This window comes from Pseudophryne corroboree, chromosome 8 (genome assembly GCF_028390025.1).
Source record: "Pseudophryne corroboree isolate aPseCor3 chromosome 8, aPseCor3.hap2, whole genome shotgun sequence".
Classification (NCBI taxonomy): Eukaryota; Metazoa; Chordata; class Amphibia; order Anura; family Myobatrachidae; genus Pseudophryne; species Pseudophryne corroboree.
In genome coordinates this window covers 163,691,688-163,703,671 of record NC_086451.1, presented here as the reverse complement: position 1 = coordinate 163,703,671, position 11,984 = coordinate 163,691,688, and the positions used below count along the sequence as shown (strand labels likewise).

Genomic DNA, 11,984 nt, shown 5'->3' with positions numbered 1-11,984 from the left:
CAGCCCCTGAAGCATTCAAGCTGATTTCTTGCAGCAGCTGGACCCAGTAACAGCTCCAGAGTTGCTCTACAAGACAAGTAAAAGGGTGTGAGCCATGCAGCACCACCTGTAGTTTGCATACACACATATATAGGACAGCATCTCTTATATGCCCCAGGGGCAATAAAATAGTATCCTTATCTAGAGTATCCGTCCATGCCGCTACAGCACTACACATACACACCCAGGCCGACGCAATTGCCGGTCTGAGTAAGGTACCTGAATGTGTATAAATGGACTTCAGGGTAATCTCCTGTTTGCGGTCAGCAGACTCTTTGAGGGTAGCCGTATCCTGGGACGGGAGGGCTAACTTCTTGGATAAGCGTGTTAATGCTTTGTCCACCCAAGGGGAGGATTCCCATCGTAACCTATCCGTTGATGGGAAAGGATACGCCATAAGAATCCTTTTGGAAATCTGCAGGAGATTCCCAAGCTTTTTCACATAACTCGTTCAGCTCGTGTGAGGGGAAAAGGTTACCTCAGGCTTCTTTCCCTTGTACATATGTACCCTCTTGTCAGGGATAGGGGGCTCCTCTGTGATGTGCAAAACATCTTTTATTGCCATAATCATATATCAAATGTATTTTGCCAATTTTGGCTGTAACTTTGCATCATCGTAATCGACACTGGAGTCAGAATCCGTGTCGGTATCTGTGTCAACAATCTGGATAGTGGGCACTTATGAGACCCTGACAGTCCCTGCGACATAGGATCAGGCATGGGTTGAGACCCTGACTGTCCCAAAGCTTCAGCCTTGTCTAATCTTTTGTGCAATGAGTTTACACTAGCATTTAAAACATTCCACATATCCATCCAATCAGGTGTCGGCGGAGACACCACATTCATTTGCTCCCGCTCCTCTCTAATATAGCCTTCTTCCTCAGACATGTCGACACACGCGTACCGACACACCACACACACAGGGAATGCTTTTACTGAAGACATTTCCCCCACAAGGCCCTTTGGCAGAGCTGGCCCTAACCAATATGATGCCCTAGGCAAGATTTTGCCTGGTGCCCCCTAGCACCACCGCTGGTTCCGCCTCTGACCTTGCACCTCTTTCCCAGCACCATCAACCCTCACCCATAACAGTACTTATTTTGGTGTTTGTACCCCCTATATTTTAAACAGGAACAGTTCGCACATTTGGCGCACAGTCCAAAAAGGGGTGTGTTTTTGCTGGCAATGGGCATGTCCTCACAATAGTACCCCCAATTAAAATTCCGCCACACAGTACTGCAATTTTATTCACATTTGATCACGCGATAGTGTCCATAATTCACATTACATCCCACAGTAGTATTACTTTACCTTATAAACGTTACTTCTCACAGTAGTGCTCCTTATTCACATTACATCACACTGAATTGCTCCTTATTTACATTACACCACACCCTATTGCTCTTTATTCACATTAGACGACACAGTAAATGCCCTTTCTATACGCAACGCTACATATTAGAGCACCTTATACACATAATGCCACACATTAGTAATGCATTTATACACATAATTCCACACAGTAATGCCCCTTACACATATGAGACACATCACTAATGTCCTTATAAACATAATGCGTCTTACACATTATGACAACCTTTATTAATGCCCTTTTACACATAATGGCCCTCATTCCGAGTTGTTAGCTCGCAAGCTGCTTTTAGCAGCATTGCACACGTTAAGCCGCCGCCTACTGGGAGTGAATCTTAGCTTATCAAAATTGCGAACGAAAGATTAGCAGAATTGCGAATAGACACTTCTTAGCAGTTTCTGAGTAGCTCCAGACTTACTCGACAACTGTGATCAGTTCAGTCAGTTTCGTTCCTGGTTTGACGTCACAAACACACCCAGCGTTCGCCCAGACACTCCCCCGTTTCTTCAGACACTCCCGCGTTTTACCCAGAAACGGCAGCGTTTTTTCACACACACCCATAAAACGGCCAGTTTCCGCCCAGAAACACCCACTTCCTGTCAATCACACTACGATCAGCAGAACAAAGAAAAAACCTCGTAATGCCGTGAGTAAAATACCTAACTGCATAGCAAATTTACTTTGCGCAGTCGCAGAGCGAACATTGCGCATGCGCAATTAGCTGAAAATCGCTGCGATGCGAAGAAAATTACAGAGCGAACAACTCGGAATGACCACCCTTGCGCATGCGCAATTAGCGGAAAATCGCTGCGATGCGAAGAAAATTACAGAGCGAACAACTCGAAATGACCACCAATGTCCCTTACACATATGCCGCACATTATTAATGCCCTTATACACATAATGACACACATAGTGCCCCTTACCCATATGTTGCACATTATTAATGCATTTTTACATGACACACATAATGCTCCTTACTCATATTCCGAACACTACTGCACAATCAACCCACTCACATGCACACAGCACTCACACTGCCACTAACACTGTGACCTCTGCCTCTGCTTGGATACAGATGTGTCCTCATAAATCTTGCCTCAATGCTAACGTTGGGGCACCTTTTTTTTATTAAAATGCATCTTATTTGCATTGCTATGTTGTTAGGATGCACACGCAGCTTCTGCCGATTAAAATGATATGCAGCACGCCTATATACTGGGTGAGACTGTGGCTGTATCTGCATATGAAATGCTACACACAGAATATAGGCATGCCGCATATCATTTTAATCAGCAGAAGTTGCTGATGCCCCTAGGCATATCAAATGCCCTAGGCAATTGCCTAGTTTGCCTATGCCTATGGCCGGCTCTGCCCTTTGGAGAGACAGAGAGAGAGTATGCCAGCACATACCCCAGCGCTATATAACCCAGGAATAGCACAGTAACTTAATGTTTGCACAGTAGCGCTGCTGTAAGTAATTTGCGCCAAATTATGTGCCCCCCCCCCCCTCTCTTTTCAACCCTCTTGTCTACCGTGGTATAAGCAGGGGAGAGTCCGGGGAGCTTCCTCTCAGCGGTGCTGTGGAGAAAAAATGGTGCTGGTGAGTGCTGAGGGAGAAGCCCCGCCCCCTCGGCGGCGGGCTTCTGTCCTGCTTAAACTGTACAATTGGCGGGGGCTCATACATATATACAGTGCCCAGCTGTATATATGTTATATTTCTGCCAAAAAGAGGTTTATATTGCAGCCCAGGGCGCCCCCCCTGCGCCCTGCACCCTTACAGTGACCGGAGTATGTGAGGTGTATGGGAGCAATGGCGCACAGCTGCAGTGCTGTGCGTTACCTCAATGAAGATCATGAAGTCCTCTGCCGCCTCTGAAGTCTTCTTTTCTTCTCATACTCACCCGGCTTCTATCTTCCGGCTCTGCGAGGGGGACGGCGGCGCGGCTCTGGGACGGACGGCGAGGGTGAGATCCTGCGTACCAATCCCTTTGGAGCTAATCCCTTTGGAGCTAATGGTGTCCAGTAGCTTAAGAAGCAGGACCTTGCAACTCGGAGAGTAGGGCTGCTTCTCTCCCCTCAGTCCCTCGATGCAGGGAGTCTGTTGCCAGCAGTGCTCCCTGAAAATTAAAAACCTAACAAAATACTTTCTGTCAGAAAGCTCAGGAGAGCTCCTGAAAAGCACCCAGTCTCCACTGGGCACAGTATCAAACTGAGGTATGGAGGAGGGGCATAGAGGGAGGAGCCAGTGCACACCCAGAACTAAAGTCTTTCTTAAAGTGCCCATGTCTCCTGCGGAGCCGTCTATCCCCATGGTCCTTACGGAGTCCCCAGCATCCTCTAGGACGTTAGAGAAAATAGGATTTTAATACCTACAGGTAAATCCTTTTCTCTTATTCCGTAGAGGATGCTGGGCACCCGTCCCAGTGCGTACTGTGTCTGCAGTTATTAAATGGCCCTTAACTCCAGAACATTTATGTGGAGACAACTTTCCCGACTTGACCATCTTCCTTGGACGTTTTCCCCCTGTGTGACTGCTCCCCAGCCTCGGAGGGTTGCATCCATGGTCCCTAGGATCCAGTCCTGGATCCCGAACCTTCGCCCCTCTAGGAGGTGAGAACTGTGCAGCCACCAATGGAGTGAGATTCTGGTCTTGGAAGACAGGATTATCCTCCGGTGCGTGTGTAGGTGGGATCCGGACCACTTGTCCAACAGGTCCCACTGGAACACTCTGGCATGGAACCAGCCAAACTGAATGGGCTCGTAGGCCGCAACCATCTTACCCAGCAACCAAATGCATTGATGGATTAACACTCTTGCTGGTTTCAGAATTTGTTTGACCAGACTCTGGATCTCCAGAGCCTTTCCACTGGAAGAAAACCTCTTCTGTGTCCAGTATCACTCCCAAAAACAACAACCGCGTCATTGGGACCAACTGCGATTTTGGCAAGTTTAGGAGCCAACTATGTTGTTGAAGAACTGTCAGGGAGAGTGCAATGTTTTGCACTAACTGGTCCCTGGATTTCGCCTTTATCAAAAGATCATCCAAGTACGGGATAATTGTTACTCCTTGCTTGCGATCACCCTGGTGAAAATCCTCAGAGCCGTGGACAGACCAAACGGCAATGTCTGAAATTGGTAATGACAATACTGAATTGCAAACCTCATGTAGCTTGATGCAGAGGCTAAATGGGAACATGTAAGTAGGCATCCTTTATGTCTACCAAAACCATGAAATCTCCTTCCTCCGGACTGGAGATCACTGCACTGAGAGATTCCATCTTGAAATTTAATTTCCTTAGGTAGAAATTGAGGGATTTCAGATTTCAGATTGGTCTGACTGAGCTGTCCGGCTTAGGGACCACGAAGAGGCTTGAATAAAAACCTTCTCCCTGCTGACTAAAGCCGATTTGAACAATCGGTGAGGGGGAACGTCTTGAAACCCCAGTTTGTACCCTTGGGACACTATTTGTAAAACACACGAGTCCATGTCCGAATGAATCCAGAACTGACTGAAGAGTTTTAGACGTGCCCCCACTGATGCGGGCTCCTGCAAGAGAGCCCCAGCGTCATGCGGTGGATTTGGCAGAAGCAGAGGATGATCTCTGCTCCTGCGATCTTGAAGAGGATGCAGACCTCTTCCCTCTTCTCCTTCCTCTACCTGCAAAGAAAGGGGAATCTTAACTTCTTGCATATCTATTGGGCCGAAATGACTGCATCAGATAATGATGCGTCTTCATCCGTTGGGAGGGAACATAGGGCAAGAAGGTTGACTTACCTGCGGGAGCTGCCGAGATCAAATTAACTAGGCAGTCACCAAACAACGCTTCACCTTCATAGGGAAGGGACTCCCTTTCTTCTTGGAGTCAGCATCAGCATTCTCTTGGTGAATCCACAATGCCCTCCTATCCGAGACTGCCATGAAATTGGCCCGTGAACTCAAGAGTCCTATATCCCTTGCAGTCTCACGTAAGTATGCTGCAGTGTCCTTGATATGATACAACGTAAGGAGTATCCCATCTCTCCAAGGTATCTATATCGGATGACAAGGTATTCGACCAATTCTTGAATACTACTACTCACCCATGCACATGTAATGGCAGGTCTAAGTAATGTACCCTTGGTTACATAACTAGAAATAATGTAGCTTCCTGCATACGATCCGCTGGATTTGTGACAGGGCCCCGTGCAGAACAGGGGGTGACTCCCACTTTATTCTGTCCGCGGCGGGAAATGAATAAACAACCAGAATCCTTTTGGGGATTTGAAACCATCTTGTCGAGCTGGCCCAGACTTTCTCAAACAGAGATGGAGGAACGTTACATCAGCTTTCATTATATATCTATATATACATACATATAGACCCCTTTCTCAGGAACAGCAGGGTCTTCAGTGATTTTAATATGTCCTTAATATCCACAATCATGTACTGAATGCTCCTTGCCAATATTGGATCTAATCAGGAAACATTATGGTCGACATAGGAATCAGTATCCGTGTCAGTATCAGTGTGTAGTAACTGGGCAAAATAACATTTTTGCGACCCCGTGGGGCCTGAGGGAAAAGAAACATAGCCATGAACATCACATCTATTCTCTACGTCTGTGTCTGGGACACAGATTTATCCAACCTTACTCTGATATTACTGAAACTTTTACCCAGTCAGTTATTGGTGGTGCCAACAGGGCCACCATCATATGTCTGCATTCCTAATATAGTTTCCTCTTGGGAAAAACATTCAGCCATCGACATGTTGACACACATGTACCAAGTACCCACAGACACATCGGCTTATGGGGGACAGACCGTCAGTAAATCTGTCAGAGGGACACAGAGGATTTTTCAGCTCACAATCCAGCGCCAAAAGTACACAGTCTGGGAAATAATAAACTCTATAGTGATAGACTTGTAATGCTCTAAAGATGTTCTGGTGAGGTGAGGAAGAAGCCCCGCTACTGTAATGGCGCGTATCTGTCCTGCTCAGAAATAATTAATTACGCTAGCGGGGTAAGGACAGTGCCCAGGCACTAATGTCCACTTTTTCCAGCCTTTTGTGAGGAATTTATGCTGCCCAGGGTGCCCCCCCCCCCCCCGTGCCCTGCACCCTGCAGTGCCTGTGTTTGTGTGGGAGCATGGCGCGCAGCGTTCCGCTCGCTGCTCGGTACCTCAGAATGCCATCACTGGAGAAGAAGTCTTCTGTTCTTCTGCTACTCACCTGTCTTCTGGCTCTGTAAGGGGGTGACGGCAGGCTGCGGGAGTGTGCATCTAGGCGTACCCAGCGATCAGCACCCTCAGGAGCTAATGGTGTCCTGTCAGCCTGAAGCAGAGCTATTGAACTCACTAGAAGTTGGTCATACTTCTCTCCCCTAAGTCCCACGAAGCAGGGAGACTGTTGCCAGCAGCCTCCCTGAAAATAAAAAAAACTAACAAGTCTTTTCAGAGAAACTCAGTAGAGCTCCCCTGTAGTGCATCCAGTATCACTGCGCACAATACTAAAACTGGAGTCTGGAGGAGGGGCATAGAGGGAGGAGACAGTTCACACCCTTTGAAAGTCTTAAAGTGCCCATGTCTCCTGCGGATCCAGTCTATACCCCAAGGTTCTTAATGTGACCCCAGCATCATCTAGGACGTATGAGAAAACAAATAACGCACACATGAGGAGGAGAGAACTAAGGAAGCTATAAGGAGAAGAGGGGAGGGGGGGTTGAAAGGTAAGGTAGTAAAGGCATATTGGATAAACTACAACCTTATACATATTCATTAATGTACCAGTAGTTAGAAGTAGAAGAGCTCTAACAGAAACCACAAAGCTTATCTAAAGCCACACCACACTGGATATGCCCAATCTCATTTGATTTTTGAAGCAAAGCAGTATTGGACTTTGTTAATACATGGATGGGAGACTGCTTGGTAGTATCAGATTCTTTAGGTGTTTTTAAACTACCAACACCATTTTCTTGGTACATTTAATTTTTACATGTATTCTTTTATGTACCAGAAGTTAGAAGTAGAAGAGCTGTAATAAAAACCACCAGCTCATCTACAGCCACAGCACACTGGATTTGCCCAATCTCTCCTGATCATGGAAGCTGAGCAGTGTTGGTCCTGGTTTTAGTACTTGGATGGGAGACCACCAGGAAATACCAGGAGCGGTGTGTATTTTTACAATACTAACACCGTTCTCTTGATGCATTCCATTTTGAAACATTGGGGCAGATCTATTAAGCCTGGTGAACTGATAAAGTGCAAGGTGATAAAGTACCAGCCAGTCAGCTCCTAACTGTCATTTTTCAAACCCAGCCTGTGACATGGCAATTAGGAGCTGATTGGCTGGTACTTTATCACCATGCAAATTATCATTTCACCAGGTTTAATAAATCGTCCGCTTACTCATTTATGTACGAGTAGTTAGAAGTAGAAGAACTCTAACAGAAACCACTAAGCTCATCTACAGCCACACCACACTGTATATGCCCAATATCACCTGATTTTAGGCCTGGTTTGTTCTTGGATGTGAGACCACCTGGGAATACCAGGTGCTGTAGGTAGTTTTATACTACCAACACCGTTCTCTTGATGCATTCTATTTTGAAACTTATTCATTGATGTACCAGTAGTTAGAAGTAGAAGTTAGAAACAGCAAAAATCATCTACAGCCGCATCACACTGGATATGTCCAATCTCATCTGATGTTGGAAGCTAAGCAGTGTTGTGCCTGGTTAGTTTTTGGATTTCAGGTCCTGCCTTCTGGTTTGGCCACGGCACCTCGGAAATTCACCAAGGTCATGGCCGTGATGACGACCCTTCACCATCGGTGGACCAGGGAGGAATCTCTCCTCCCGATAAACATTCTGGAATTGCAGGCAGTGTTCAATTCATTGACACTGGCCCTGCCTCTAGTACAGAACAGGCCTGTTCAAGTACAATTGGACAACGCCACCACGGTAGTGTACACAAATCATCAAGGCGGCACTCGAAATTGCATAGCAAAGCTGGAAGTATCAAAAATCCTCAGTTGGGTAGAACGTCATCTGCCAGCAATATCGGCAGTGTTCATTCCCGGAGTCCTCAACTGGGAAGCGGATTTCCTCAGTCGTCAGGACGTTCACGCTGGAGAGTGGAGAGGCCGCAGCAGAAATGTCTGCACTGGTGTCAGTAGGTGACTGAGGCAGGGATGACTGGGAGATAGTGGGTGACTGAAGCATGTATGAGTGGGAGATAGTGGGTGACTGAGGCCGGGGTGACAGAGATAGTGGGTGACTAAAGCAGGGGTGACTGGTATAGTGGGTGACTGAGGCAGGGGTCGCAGGTATAGTGGTTAACTGAGGCAGCGGTGACTGGGAGATAGTGGGTAACTGGGGCAGGGGTGACAGGGAAAGTGTGTGACTCAGGCAGGGGTGATAGGGAGATAGTGGGCAGCAGATCACTGCCTTGCTGACAGCAGCACATCCCTGCTTCACTGACAGCAGCACATCCCTGCCTCACTTATAGCAGCACATCCCTGCCTTACTGACAGCAGCAGATCACTGCCTCACTGACAGCAGCAGATCACTGCTTCACTGACAGCAGCACATCCCTGCCTCACTGGCAGCAGCAGATCCCTGCCTCACTGGCAGCAGCAGATCCCTGCCTCACTGGCAGCAGCAGATCCCTGCCTTACTGACAGCTGTATATAGGGCCTAATTCAGACCTGATCTCTGCTGTGCATATTCACACAACAGGAGATCAGGTCTGCAGTGTGTGTGTGTGCTGGTGCCGCAGTGCACCGGCACATGCCAGAGATGCGATCAGCATCTCTGCCCAGTGAGCGCCTCTGCCAACACATACTTATCTTGCATATGAGATCTCTTGATCATAAAGATAGTTCTCACAGGGTGAGGTTCATCCATTACATTTTAAAGTAGGAAGGTACAAATTACATATTCAAATTACATATATGTGCTGGATTCAAATGTTTTCCCCCCTTCCTTTCTCAATTGTGCCCATCAGCAGCTATTCTAATGTTGCTGCCAATGGGTGTGACACATTCATTTCTTCTGTGGGGTACACTGGACTCCACAAGGATTCACATTGGGGTGTAGAGTAGGATCTTGATCTGAGGCACCAACAGGCTCAAAGCTTTTGACTGTTCCCAAGATGCTCAGCGCCCCCTGCTCTATAACCTCGCTTCCATGAACAGGGAGCTCAGTTTGTAGTTGGTGCCTTCAGTAGCAGGCCACTTAACAGGGGGCTGCCTCAGGCAGCCTATTCTTAGCTATTAATTTTGACAAGAAAAGAAGAACTTTTTTTATAAGAATCTACAAGGGCTGCAGCAGGCTAGGTCTAATAGACATCTTTACTGCAGCTCCATCACTCCCAGCGGCGCAGTATACTCCCATGCCCTGGTTGCTGGGTCACTGCAGCGGAGGCTCCGGTTTCTTCCTAAGGTCAGTCACATACACACACCGCCCTCCGGGATCACGAGGCCGCTGATGAAAGGGAGGTAAGGGGCTTCTGTGCCCACACTATACCGAGATCCAGCGTGGCTGTAGGGGGCGGGCCGTGTGCGCACTGGCGTGGACACTGATTACTGGGCAGCCGCTCCACTAGCCACCAGGGACAGTTAAGGAGCACAGCTCTGGGGGTTTTTCTCCTATATTAACCCCATTTTGTACTACCTGCACTGCATTGTGATAGGTAATAGAGCCTGATTCAGGTTGGATTGTAATCGCAAAGAGCTGCGCATTGGAAAATTCAGGGCTATGCCGTGTAGATGATGGCCTAACAGGAGGCTTTAAAATTTTCTTTCTAGTGTCCTTCGTTTGGAATTTTAAAGCCTCCTGTTAGGCCATCATCTACACGGCATAGCCCTGAATTTTCCAATGCGCAGCTCTTTGCAAAAGAGAGATATTGGCAAGGAAAAGCTGTCTTGTACCTTTGCATTTTTCTCCCAAACGAAGGACACTAGAAAAATTTTTTTAAAGCCTCCTGTTAGGCCATCATCTACACGGCATAGCCCTGAATTTTCCAATGCGCAGCTCTTTGCAAAAGAGAGATATTGGTAAGGAAAAGCTGTCTTGTACCATTGGATTTTTCTCCCAAACGAAGGACACTAGAATGAAAATTTTAAAGCCTCCTGTTAGTGCTTCATCTACACGGTATAGCCCTGAATTTTCCAATGCGTAGCTCTTTGCAAAAGAGAGATATTGGCAAGGAAAAGCTGTCTTGTACCTTTGCATTTTTCTCCCAAACAAATGTAGTTTGTTTTTGTCAATTACCATTTTAATAATAGGGTAAAAAAAATTAAGTAGATTTTTGAAAGAAAACAATACTGTCAATATACTATTAAAACAAATTAAAATGGTAAAAGTTATTGTACTTTAAGAAAACATAAAAGAGCTAACATATCAATCCCAGTTTTGGATTACTTTAATTAACAAAAAAAAATGCATATAGCAGAGGATAGTTTCAATCTGCCTACCTCTGGGTAATGGGCCCAGCATGCTTCCATTGCAGTACTCTGCTGCACATGTAAGTGCAAGAGATCCTAAAGCACTCACTCATCATGGGAAAGTACCAATGTGTTTCTTCGTTGGTTGATGGAAGAAACATCTTAAAAAAACTCTCCAGATTATTGACTTTTTAAAGTTTTTCTAGGAAAAGTTTTAGATGTATGCTTATTAGCCTTTGTCAGTATGTACTTTTCGCGAAGTGTCTCTGTGGCGCAATCGGTTAGTGTGTCCGGCTACTAACCAAAAGGTTGGTGGTTCAATCCCACCCAGGGACGTAATTGACCTTGTTATCAGATTTTGGTGATCTTTAAGTAGACAAGTCAAAATTTCAAACCCCCTGTTATGGTGAAGGGTACCCGGCCTTTTCTGATGTAATCAGAGTTAGATTTGATTCAGTGATTTAATAAAAACAGCTAGGAAGCACAATTTAGCAGTGGGTTGCAGAGAAAAAGAAATATGCTGGCAAAAAAAATCCAATTGAGTGATTAAACAGCTCTTCATTTTCTGGCTTTATTTTTATGCTAACAAATTTGTTCTCTGAAAAGTGTCCACAAAGCCAAGTCTCTGATTAACACCTTTGTAGGGATGGTTTTTCACCTATTACTAAATTAAACTTGCTTCATTGGAAAGGCAGCAAGATGCATCCTCATTTCAATGTCTACTGAAATAATACAGGTTGACACCAGGAAACATTAACGCCACTGCATCCTTGCTGCTTTCTCATGTAGAAGTCTGTTTAATGTGAAAACAAGGTGATATCTAATTAGCACACAGGTAAGGAATTAAGAAAATCTTTATTTAAGGGTGAAGATGTTTCTCACAAAATCGTTGCCCCAATGCATCATTGAAATTCAAGCTGGAAAGATGATTTTAATATATCACTTGTACATTTTGTATTGCTCTTCTGGTGACAATGTAGTTTGTTTTTGTCAATTACCCTTTTAATAATAGGGTAAAGAAAATTAAGTGGATTTTTTAAAGAAAACAATACTGTCAATATACTATTAAAACAAATTAAAATGGTAAAAGTTATTGTACTTTAAGTAAAAATAAAAGAGCAAAAATATCAATCCCAGTTTTGA

At 45.7% G+C, this 11,984-nt stretch overlaps 1 non-coding gene across 1 annotated transcript; it reads left to right on the top strand.

The window, feature by feature from the left end:
- The first annotated feature begins 11,103 nt into the window (after nt 1–11,103).
- Nucleotides 11,104–11,177, top strand: TRNAS-ACU (transfer RNA serine (anticodon ACU)). The gene has a single exon. It is a non-coding gene; the product is annotated as a tRNA-Ser (tRNA).
- The last annotated feature ends 807 nt before the right edge of the window (nt 11,178–11,984 follow it).